Source organism: Micromys minutus (assembly GCF_963924665.1).
Source record: "Micromys minutus genome assembly, chromosome: X".
Lineage (NCBI taxonomy): Eukaryota > Metazoa > Chordata > Mammalia > Rodentia > Muridae > Micromys > Micromys minutus.
The window spans coordinates 19,158,353-19,170,529 of NC_137970.1; the positions used below are offsets into that span (position 1 = coordinate 19,158,353).

The window sequence follows — 12,177 nt, forward strand, 5'->3', positions numbered from 1 at the left end:
TCACCCATGTGCCCCAGCAAAACATGATTTGACATAACTGACTTTCCAAAGAAACCAGAAGTTTTGACTACAGGGTTAATATAGATTACCCATTTTAGGGCTGAGCACTGAATCACTTAGTCTGCATTAACTGCTGGTTACTGCAAAAAGAAGTTTCTCTAAGATTGAGAGCAGTTTATTTAGTATTGTCTTCAGCTAAATGGAATTTTGAAATCCTTATTTCTTGCAAATTGGCAACTGGGTCCAGAGGTGTGATTAATTCAGGTTCATTCTCTTTGGTAAACATCAGAGGGTATATGTGTTTTGAGGATGTGATTATTTTTTTAATTCATTAAATAATTGAGGACAGTGAAATGATGATGTTTCAATACTGACATTTTGTTTTCTCCTAATATTTTATTTCCCCTCATTTTTATTTGGTTACAAGAACATAGTTGATGTAAAAAGGGCAGATGAACACTCAGTTTTTTTTAACCCCCCAAAAAAGGTGTGTGCGTGTGTGCACGTGCTCACTTGTACACATAGACTAGCTTCAGGTGTCATTCCTTTGCTGTCCACTTTACTTATATTGTTGGTTTCGAGATAGGATCTTCTCTGCCTTCTCAGTGCTTAGATTATAAGCACACAACACCCAGTTGGTTGTATTTTGTTTTGTTTTAAATGTTGGTTCTGAAACTTGGGTTCTTGTGCTTGCAAATAATATTACTGAGTGGCTTCTTAGTTCCTTTTCTTTTTGGGTCTGGCCTGGAACTAGCCCAGTCTGGCTTTAAGCTCATAGATTTATCCTCCTGCTTTTGTCTTCTGAGTGCTGGGATTACAGGTAAGATCCACATTCAACATTTTTTCTTTTTTTTTTTTTTTAATGAACTCAATGGAAACAGTTTTTTTTTTTTGTTTGTTTGTTTTTAGATTTATTTTATGTGAGTATTTTATGTAGCTGTTTTCTCAGACACACCAGAAGAGGGCATCAGATCCCATTACAGATGGTTGTGAGCCACCATGTGGTTGCTGGGAATTGAACTCAGGACCTCTGGAAGAGCTTTTAGTGATCTTAACCACTGAGCCATCTCTCCAGCCATCTTTTCTATCTTTTAAAACATAGCTTTACTTTTTTAAATGCCTAATGTCTTTAGTGCATGCAATTTACACGTGCCCGTAGAGACCAGAAAAGGATGTCAGAGCCTTTGGAGCTGTAGTTTCCAGCCATTGTGGTTCTTGTAGCCAAACTCCAGTTCTTGAAAAGCAGGTTGCTCTCTTAATTATTGAGCTGTTTCTAGCCTCTAAACAGTTTTTGATGTTTTTGGTTCCCTGCTAGCTTCAGAAGCTAATGTAAATGTTTGTACCTAGGTACTCATAAATCTAATAGTTCTGTTCAATTTTAAAGTAATATAAGGTTTTCATCTTCATTCTTTATCTTTCCTCTCTTCATTTAGTTGAATAAACATAGGTTTCCTAATTCTTGTGTGCTTCTTCAGCCTTTAAGACTGATGTTGATGGGGCCGGAGAGATGGCTTAGTGGTTAAGGGCACTGACTGTTCTTCCAGAGGTCCTGAGTTCAATTCCCAGCAACCACATGGTGGCTCACAACCATCTGTAATGGAATCCGATGCCCTCTTCTGGTGTGTCTGAGGACAGCTACAGTGTACTTCTATATAATAAATAAATCTTTCAAACAAAGACTATGTTGAGAAACCCTTCAATTGCCTTTGAGTATGAGGTAATAAAAAGTGTTTGGGCCAAGGTGAGAGTTCATGGTGGCATATGCAATTGCTATTACCGTGCTAGTTTACAATCTTTGGATAAACCTGTATCTGGTCTGGGGCCTGTGTCCTGTTTTTTTTTTTTTTAACTGCCTGCTTTCTATTTTCCTTCTGTTCACCCTAAAATGCATATACATATACTCTTATGTTAAGTATATTAAAAACAGTATACAAATTTATATTTGAATGGGTCTAGGATATTTTACTAAATTTATATTATAAAATGCTTGTCAAAATCCTACACATGTGTGTGTATATATAAAACTTAAAGTGTGCTTTATAGGTTGAATTGACCCTTTAAGTATCACTATATATGTTATTATGTGTTAATCATAATATTTTAAGATATTGTAATTATAGAGTACTCTGTAAAGATGAGGCCATTATAGTTTATGTAAAATAAGTAGGTAATGATATCACTTAGGGCAGATTGAGTCAGTTTCCTTATCCTATAAATGAGGGCAGTAATATTTATGCAACACATGTTTTTTTGAGGCCATACTCATTAGTTCCACATAGTGGAGATACAAAAGATGAACAATAGGGTGCTGGTAAGATGGTTCAACAGGTTAAAGGCAATTGCTATCAAGTTTGAGTTCTATCCTAGGGATCCACATGGTGGATGGAGAGAACCAACTCTGGCAGTTTGTTGTCTGACGTTCATATGTGCACCATGGCATACTCACCCACACTCCTATGTAGACTATACAAAATAAAAAAAAAATGTAGCTTATAAAGATAAGCAGTAGAAACGGAGAACTTGGCAGGAGATTTATAAATCACACTGAAACTAGTATGAACAGTGTGAGCAATGAGCAAAATGTTACAGCAGTTTATAGGGTAGGTGAAGGGAGAAACTGAGGCGAGGAAGGAGGGTCATCTGCAGTCGAATGTAATAATATATGAGAGAAGAATACAATGAATTAAAAAATTAAAAATTCTGTTACTATGAAAAAAGTAAAGATTAGCTTCATAAGCAGTACAGATCTCTACCTTTAGAAGACAAAATTATACTTAAGTGCTATCTAACAGAATAGTTTCTGTTCGTGGTTTGTTTTGAGAAAATACCTTATATAGCCCAGAAACTCCCTGTATAGTTGTCAGGAACGTATTCTGTAGCGGAGGGAGACATTAAGATTTCTGCAATTTCAGGTATGTGCCACCAGATCTGGTGTTGAAACATCGTGCAAGACTAGTTTATTTTTGCTGGTAGTAGAGATCAGCAATGAATTACAGATAGAGAAAAATATAATGCCTACTGATGGTGAAAGATTGTATTAATGAGTAACAATCTTTGTAGACATTTTAGGATGTTTCAAAATATTTCCTGTTAAGTGATTCATAGCTGTACCAGCAGCTTTTGAATAGTAGAATCCTCTTCATATTCCACCAGAAAAGTTGGAACAAAGAACTTAGTAGACATATCAGGATCATTTTATGGGCCCAGATTTAAGGGTAATAACTTGGCTATAGTTATTATATAGTGGTCATATTTGTGACTTGTTTGTGCGTGGTGCCTGTGGAGACCAGAAAGGACTGGTCATAGATTTAGTTGAACAATCCTCCCATGTCATTTTGTGTAGCTGAGGATAGGGATACTGGTGCCTGTAGTGAGTAGTTGTGGGAGTAGTTAGTAGTTTGAACTTTTAAGTTGTTGAACATCTGTATCCCTGCTTGTAGATACTTTTCAGCCTTAGTAAATTGGTCACAGTAAAATTTTGGCTGTATATTAACTAGAATGAAGATCAGATAGGCTTAAAATCATGCTGAGTTCTTAACAAATCAGGTAATCAGTAATGCCTGTAACTAATCAGTAGTGAGTAGTAGGCTGGGGTTTTGTGCTTTTGTTTGTTTGGTTTGGTTTAGTCATGAATTCTAAAACTTTTTTTTTTTGTAATTTTTGAGATTATGTTTACAAAATTCCTCCTTTCCCCTTTCTCTAAACCCTCCAGATACCTCTCCCCTTCTTTAAATTTAATTCACTCTCTCTTCACTGGTATTTATTTTTAGGTGCACCTTGTTGCATTCTGAAATGGTGAGTGCAACTTCTACCTAAATTTTCTGGTTAGAGAAGGGCAAGAGGTTAAAGTAATCACTACAAGGCAAAATGTATTTAGTATATTGTTTTATGGGATTGGAGTTTAGTGTTCTAGTTTTGTTTGTTTAAATGTTAACAACTACAGTTTTCAGTTGAAACTTGAGTACCACTTTTGTGTGTTTGTCTGTCCATATGTCTCTGTGTCTATTTATGGTACCTTTCACATACCAATAGAGATTAAGTACTCTGTGTCAAGGTTTGGGCACACAAAGCAATCAATCTAAGGCATTTATCTTAAGTAATACTGTTTTAAAATTTGGTTCGTGTTACTTGGCTCAGGAACCACTAATCTTTTGTAATGAAAATAATTACTTAGATATTACTTAGAGAAAAAAATTGGAAGGATCCAGAAAACATAAAGCATAAACAAACATGTATTTTTCTGCCATCTAGAGGCAAATTCTTTTTAATTTTTCAAGGTAAGCTTTCTTCAAATAGCCCTGGCTATCTTGGAACTTTCTGTAAACCAGGTTGGCCTCAAACTTGCAGAACTCCCTGCTTTTGCCTCCCGAATACTGGGATTAAAGGTGTATGTCACCAACACCCAGTTAGAGACAAATTCCAATACTGTAATTTTTATTTATTCCTGGACAGTTTTATACAATGTATTATCATATTCCCTTATTTCCAGATCCACCATTAACCCTACCTACCCACTCAATGTTGAGCTAATTTTTTTTAAAGCTCTTTGACTCTAATTTGTGTTGCCCAGCTACTCTTGGGAGTGGGACCTATCCTGGAATACCCACCATTAAAGGAACCTGTCTCTCCCAGCAGCTCTCAAATGCCAATAGTATTTCAGTTAGTGGTGGAAGTTTGTTGTTTTAAGATTTATTTTATTTATATGAGTACACCATTGCTGCCTTCAGACTCACCAGAAGAGGGCATCATCCCATTACAGATGGTTGTGAGCCACCATGTGGTTGCTGGGAATTGAACTCATGACCTGGAAGAGTATTCAGTGTTCTTAATCTCTGAGCCATCTCTCTAGCCCAACGGTACAGTTTCATGCCTACATCCTACTCTTCATTTTGGGATTTTGTCTGGTTTGAGCTTGCACAGGTCTTATGCTTGCTATCTTAATAACTGTACATGTGTTTGTGTATATGTGTGTGCACACCTTTGTATACCAGAGGACAACTTTCAGAAGTCTATTATCTTCCACATTAAAAAGAAATTTAAGAAAAAGTCTCTTCTTTGCCACTATACTGAATATTCCAGCTAGTAGGCAATTCTTTTTCTGTCTCCCACTGAACAGAACTGCTAGGATTATAGGAATATTACTGCACCTAGCTTTTTGTGAGTTCAGGAATACAAAACTCAGAGTATCAGGAATAAAATAAATGTCACTGAATAAAAGTGTAACAATCACTTTTATTCAGTGACCCATCTCTCTAGCTCCCTACTCCATGTATTTTAGATGTCCATATTTATTCTTGATGTAATGATAGTTAAACTTCAATAAAGTAAATGAAGGTTGGAAGAATAATGGATAAAATAGATGGTTAAATGAAAGTATTTTAAGTAGTGGCATTGGTTATAGGTGGTTAATAATTCATCCATTTTCTTAATAGTTCTATATCTTCCCAAGCAAAATTTAAGAAGAACCACTTGAAGAGAGAGGTTGTTTGATACTTACAATTATATTCTTACTCAACAAAAGCAGCAAAACATTTTCAGAAATTTGTTTTTAAAAGTTAGCTTCTTTTTGTTGGGAGTTTTTATGTACTGGAGTTTTCTTTTTTGGCCTCTAAGATAGGATCCATTCTCCATTCTTATTTGTGACAGTGTAGAATAGTTGAAATTTAATCTCTCAAAATTTGCTAACCAAACAAGGTGCTGATTTTTCCTCTGGACCTTATTTTTTTTTATCTGTAATAGGGACAAATTGGGCTGGAAGAATATTTGTGTGTGAAATAATAATAAATATAGTCTCTGACATGTTACAAAGTATATTCTTTAGAATACTTGAATTGTTAGATGCCAACCTTAAACCAAGTTGTTTTTAGAATCATTAAGTATGTCTTGTCAGCCTGGCAGTGTACTTATGCTCATAACATTTTTTTTAAATACAGGGTATTGTTTGACTTATAGTGAGCACTAAGTAAGTATTTTCCAAGTTGGAACAGTAGCTTTGAACTGGGAACAAAACTTCAGAATTTTAATTGGTATCTCAAGGACACTGCTATCTTTCATTTGTTTTTTTAACTATTTGTATTTCTTGCAGTTGGATGATAGAAAACAGACTAGCTGTTCACTGGTCCTAGGGACCATCTGTACTTTTTCATTTTGGTTCCTGGTGTGTCGGGGAGCAGCATGCAGCAGATGCTCATATTTAGAATTTGTGACCTGAAATGATTTGCAGGTCTTTTTGCCACCATCAGTACCTTTTAGACATCTAAAGTCTTGTATTGGTAGCAGAAGCACCCCAAATAAACTGCTTTTGTGTTCTACCCTTGGTCATGGTTATCTGGTTTCCTTTAATTCTACCATTTTCAGAGTGTAGATCTAGGCTTCTGTCAGTTCTCTGAACTGTGAGAGATTCTCTTTCAATAAATTGCTTTTCTGTATTAGCTGTTATTCAAGTACCTGTTGTTCTAGGTACTTGAATATTACAGGATCTATAGTCCAAAACAGTTTTAATTTGAGCCAGATGCTTATTTTGAGGAAGATTTTACCAGTGATCTCATCTACAGCTTTTGGTAAATAACAATGAAGTGGTCATTATATATTTTTCACTTAGTGGGTAAGGTACTTGGTACTTTGGGAAAAAATTTAAGTGACTAATTTTTTAGAATAGGCATGTATCTTTACCTCCAGCACTTGAGATATATATGTAGGTCTCTGAGTTCTAGGATAGTCATGGCCATGTAGAGAAACACTGTCTCAAAGAATTTGTAACAACTCCTTGTCCTCACATATGTAAATAATTTTATTTTATCAGGATTCCTTCACTAAAATGGCATATTTGTTAAAGTTAATGAATCATCAAAGATTATAGTTTACATTTACCCTTGACATTAGAAATTTTGAGGGCTTGACTTTATTTAATCTGTCATGGAATAATTTTCCCGCCTTTATCACTATGTAGATCAGGCTTTTCACATCTTTCTTTTAAAGATTTATTTATTTTTTGTATATGAGTACATTGTCTCTTCAGCACCTGAAGAGGGCATCAGATCCCATTACAGATGGTTGTGAGCCACCACGTGGGTGCTGGGATTTGAACTCAGGACCTCTGGAAGAGCAGTCAGTCCTCTTAACTTCTGAGCCATCTCTCCCGCTCCATGTCTATTGATAGCTCATTTAGTACTAAATATTCCTTTGTTTGATACACTATAGTCTCTTTACCCCAATAGTTTTCCCCAAAGTTTGACAGTTGCAAATAAATCTGCAGTGTTGTATGCTAGTATTTATATTGACATGAGTTTTCAACTCCTTTGAACAAATACCAAGGAATGCAAATACTTGGTCAGTTTACAAATATGTTTAGTTCTGTAAAGCCATTTTAACTATCTTCCAGGCAGTCTAAGGGCATTCTTGTTCTACATCCTTGCTAACACTCTGTTGTCAGTATTCTGGGTTTGTTTATTGTAACAGGCATAGTAAAATCTCACTGCTGAGTATCAGTCTCTTGCTGTGTAGCATCTTTTCATTAGTTAATATTCTGTCTGTATAGCCTCTCTGGTAATGTATTTATTAAAAAATTTATTGGTTTATTTTTGTTGACTTTCTATTCTTTGCGTATTTTGAATAATTGTTTCTATCTTCTACTACTTTGGATTGAACCAAGCACTTTACCATTGAGCTACCTTGATACTTTTAGCAAATAATTTTCTTCGTGCTAGCTGTTTTTTTTTTTTTTAAGAGAATGCATTAAATTTTCTTTTTTTTTTTTTTTTTGCTTTCTTGGATGATACCCTGGATTATTATCTGAAACATCATCACTAAAACCAACTCTTGAAGATGTATTATTTTACATTTTTTAGATAGATAAGATCAAGCTGTATATTTGCTAAATATGTATGTAGGGCCTAGGTTCAGCCCTCGTATGCTCTTTGGTTGGTGGTTCAGTCTCTGGGAGACCCCAAGGGTCCAAGTTAGTTGAATGTTGGTCTTCCTGTGGAGTTCCCATCCCCTATGGGTCCTTTAGTCCGTCCTGCAACTCTTCTACAAGACTCCCCTAGTTTCATCCAATGTTTGGCTGTGGGTCTCTGCATCAGTTTCTGTCAGCTGCTGGGTGGAGGATCTCAGAGGACAGTTATGATAGGCTCCTGTCTCCAAAGATAATAAGAGTATAATAGCGTCTGGGATTAGTGCTTGTAGGATGAGTTTCAAGTGGGGCCCATCATTGGTTGGCCATTCCCTGTGTTCCTGCTCCATCCCAGCCTGTACTTTTTAAAAAAAGATTTATTATATATAAGTACACGGTAGCTGTCTTCAGATCTGATAGGACACAGAAGAGGGCATCAGATCTCATTACAGAGGGTTATGAGCTACCATTTGGTTGCCAGGATTTGAACTCAGGAGCTCTGGAAGAGCAGTCAGTGCTCTTAACCACTGAGCCACCTCTCCAGCCCAGGGCCTACATTTCTTGTAGACAGGATAAATTTTGGGCTGAAAGTTTTCTGGGTAGGTTAGTGACTATTGCTCCACTGGGAGTCCTGCCTGGCTACAGGAGATAGCCACTTCAGGCTCCATGTCCCTCACTTCTAGGAGTCTGAGTCATCCTCAGTAGACTCCCTGGAGCCTACCCGGTTCCTGGTCTCTGGCATATCCTAGAGATGGTCCCCCCCTTCCATTTCCTTTCACTCTGCTGGCCCTCTCTGGCCAGCTCTCCTACACTTGATCCCCCCCCCCCCCAGCCATCTCTCACTTTTTATTATGAGTATTGTAAATTTTCCTCTTAAGACTGACTGCCTTGGCTATGTCTCAGAAGGGAGGGAGGTTCTAGTAGGTTCTCAATTGTGTGTGTCTTTGGGAATTTTTCTCTCAATTTCTTGATAGCTTACTGTTACTTCAAAAATGTTATCATTTAGGTCCCAAATATTTTTGTAGTTTCCCTTGTTGAATTTTGCATTATTCAATTAGGATCTGATAGGACACAAGGAATTAGCCTGATTTATTTTTATTTTGCATTTGTTGACACTTTTTCCCCCTATGATACCAATTTTGGAGGTTCCATGTGCTGCTGAGAAGATGCATATTGGTAGAATATTTTAAATGTATGTGTTAAGTTGATCCTATCTAAAGTTTTTTTTGTCCATTTTCATTTCAGAAGACCTATAGAAATGGGTGGTGCATTGAAGTTTCTCACTATTATTGTGCTTGGACCTATGTGCTTTTTATGCCTTTTGATGTTTCATTTATGAAATTCGGGACTCCAAATATAAATGGTTGGTGTTTTCCCAAGCTACTTAATTCATCCATTGCCCACTTTTGTGGGTTCTCAAAGTAGTTCCACCTTCTTGTATAATACTCCATTAGGAATTTTTCGAAGTGCTAGCTTGTTTTGTTTTTTTTTTTATTGTCCTACTTTGTGTTTGTTTTGAACTATCCTTATTTCTTCATTTTCTTGAACGATATGCTTTGCTGGATAACATTCTTGGCTCACAGTTACTTATTCAGAATTTGATAAGACGTTACTTCATTTTGTGTTTTTTTCTGTTTACTGACGAAAAGTCTGGGATATGTCTGATATTTCTGCCTTTTGTGTGTAAGTTGATAATTTCCTCATGTTACTTCTAATATTTTTATTCACATTGTATTTTTGACATCCTGACTATGATATGATGTATCATGGAATTTCTTCTCTGGTCATGTCTATGTGAAGTTCTATATGTCTTATTTACATACCTTTTATCTACTTCTATAATGCCAGTTTCTTCATTCTACACCATGAATTCTCACATTTGGCCCCAAAACCCAGGATCCACATTGCCCTTTGAGACCACTGGAGCCAAAGCTTTAGTCTCAGGGATCCTTGGTGCTACTGGGGATGGAGACCTATCTAATCAATCATACAGTCTTCTTTGGTCCCATTGGAGTTAGAGGGCTGAACTTGTAGTTCACTTAATAGACCCCTGGGACACCCTGCTTCAGGGCTAGCCCAGAATGCCAGACAAGCACTCCACCAACAGGAAGCCAAAGGGAGGGTTACTTGGTGATGTTTCCAAAGCAGTCTGCTACAAGAACAGGGAGTAGAGTCCTGGGCCAGAGGCTGACAGGTTTCCAAGGTGGGCAGCTAGGAAGTATATAGCCTCAAGGTGAGGCAAGCAAAGCAGCCTTGAGAATTTTTTATATATTCTAAGTACTATACATGGTTTGCAATTATTTTCTCTCAATAGGCTTTTATATACATTTTCTGTTTAGCTGTGGAAGGAACATTTTGAGTTAATTTTTAAAAGTCAATTATCTGGATGTGTGCATATGTGCAATTAATTATGTGTATGTGAGTGCAGGTTCCTGTGGCATCCGAAAGAGGACTTGGGTCTCTTTTGGCTGGAGTTATATGCATCATCTGAAGTGGGTGCTTGGAATTGAACTGGGGTCTTCTGCATGAGCAGCATAATCTATTGAGCCATCTCTTTAGTTCCTTGAATTAATTTATGTGAGCTGGGACACTTGGGTCATAGATTATCACTTTGTATAAGGATGAATTCTTGTTATGACAACTTCAATTGACATACTTCCCATACTTCCTTGATGCCACTTGGGTGTATTCATATATCTGGAGTTTTAGTCTATTTTATTGATACACATGTCTGAGTCTTAGTCAATACTCTGTGTGTGTGTGTGTGTGTGTGTGTGTGTGTGTGTACTATCTTAATGTTGTGTAAGATGATACAGGAAGTATAGGATGGTAGTAATAGTATTTGTTAGGAGTTTAGGAAATTCTGGCCAAAGAATACAAGATTTCAAGTAGGAAGAATGAATTCCAAGAACATTATACAGCATGATAACAATAGTTAATGGATATATGAAAATTATTGAAAGTAGATTTTTAGGTATTTTCTCCACATCCAGAAAAATGTATGTGAGGCAATACCTAGTGTTATTAACTCTTTTAGCAATTCTACAATTTGTGTATAATTCAAAATATGTTGGAGACCATAAAAACATAGTTTTTATCTGTTAGCTTAAAGTTTAATATGTTAGCTTAAAGTGACTTGCCAGAAGTAGTGGCATAACTAAGCCTTTAGTTCTAGCACTCTGGAGGCAGAAATAGGTGGATCTCTCAAGGACAGCCTCTTCTACCTAGAATTCCAGAACATCCAAGGATACACAGAAACCCTGTTTCAAAAAGCTAGAAAAGTTAGTAGCTGATACTCTAGGTGTGGTGCATGCTTTAAACCGATCATTTAAGAAACAGGGGAAGGCAGGTCTTCAGAGTTCAAGGTCAGCCTAGTATACATAGTCGGTTTCTGGACAGCCAGAGCAGGGATTTATTCTCATTTAAAACAACAGAAATCACTCAAAACCAACCAAACAAAAAACTGAGAACCAGCCTCACAACCTGAATCCATTGCCTCAACCCTACATGGTAGAAGGAAAGAAACCAAATCCTGAAAAGTTGTTTTCTGACCTCCACATGCATAACACTGGTGCACATGAGCACACAAACAATTTTCTAAGGTATAGCTGGGATAAAATGCTTGCTGTTTGACCCTACCCCACCCCAAGAGGGTTAGATTGATTGAACCTTGTATGTTTGTTATCCTATCACTACAGGGGGACTGATCCTACATAGCAATAATCAGTCTCTTAAAAATAGTGATATACCCATGAGACCAGACAAACCCCCTTCCCCTGGTCTGTTGTCAAGTTAAGGATTATTGGGGGTGGCATTTTTTTTTATTCAGTAGTCTAACCATTGTTGAATTGTTCTTGCTTCAGCAAATAACCTCCCAACAATGCTCTTAATTTCAACTCAGTGGGGCACATAACAAAAATAATGAAAGGAGGAGTGGTCTTGCTGGGGAATAAGTGGTTCTAGCAGGAATGGGAAAGAGCAGATTGACATGGAGTAGTGCTAGAAAACTAAATTTTTTTATGTAAATGGGTCAACTGCCAAAAGTAGTGATCTGTTTTATTTTTCCAAGTTGTTTCTGCTGTTGTCATTCCTTTGCTTTTCCATACACACTGTGGAATAGTTAGGTTTACTCTCAAGAGTCTTACTGGGATTTGAGTAGGAATAGTGTTAACTTGTACGTCAGCTTTAGGAGATTTGATATGAATCTTAAGGATATGAGCACTTGTGTATAGTACTTGCCAGTGTATATGTGGAAGCAGAGTGCAGCTTTGAGTGCCTTGCTCTAT

The 12,177-nt window shown here is 36.8% G+C and overlaps 1 protein-coding gene across 12 annotated transcripts in view; it reads left to right on the plus strand.

The window, feature by feature from the left end:
* The window catches only part of HUWE1 (HECT, UBA and WWE domain containing E3 ubiquitin protein ligase 1), a 127,375-nt gene that overhangs the window by 10,739 nt on the left and 104,459 nt on the right, over positions 1 to 12,177 (plus strand). The window lies entirely within an intron of this gene.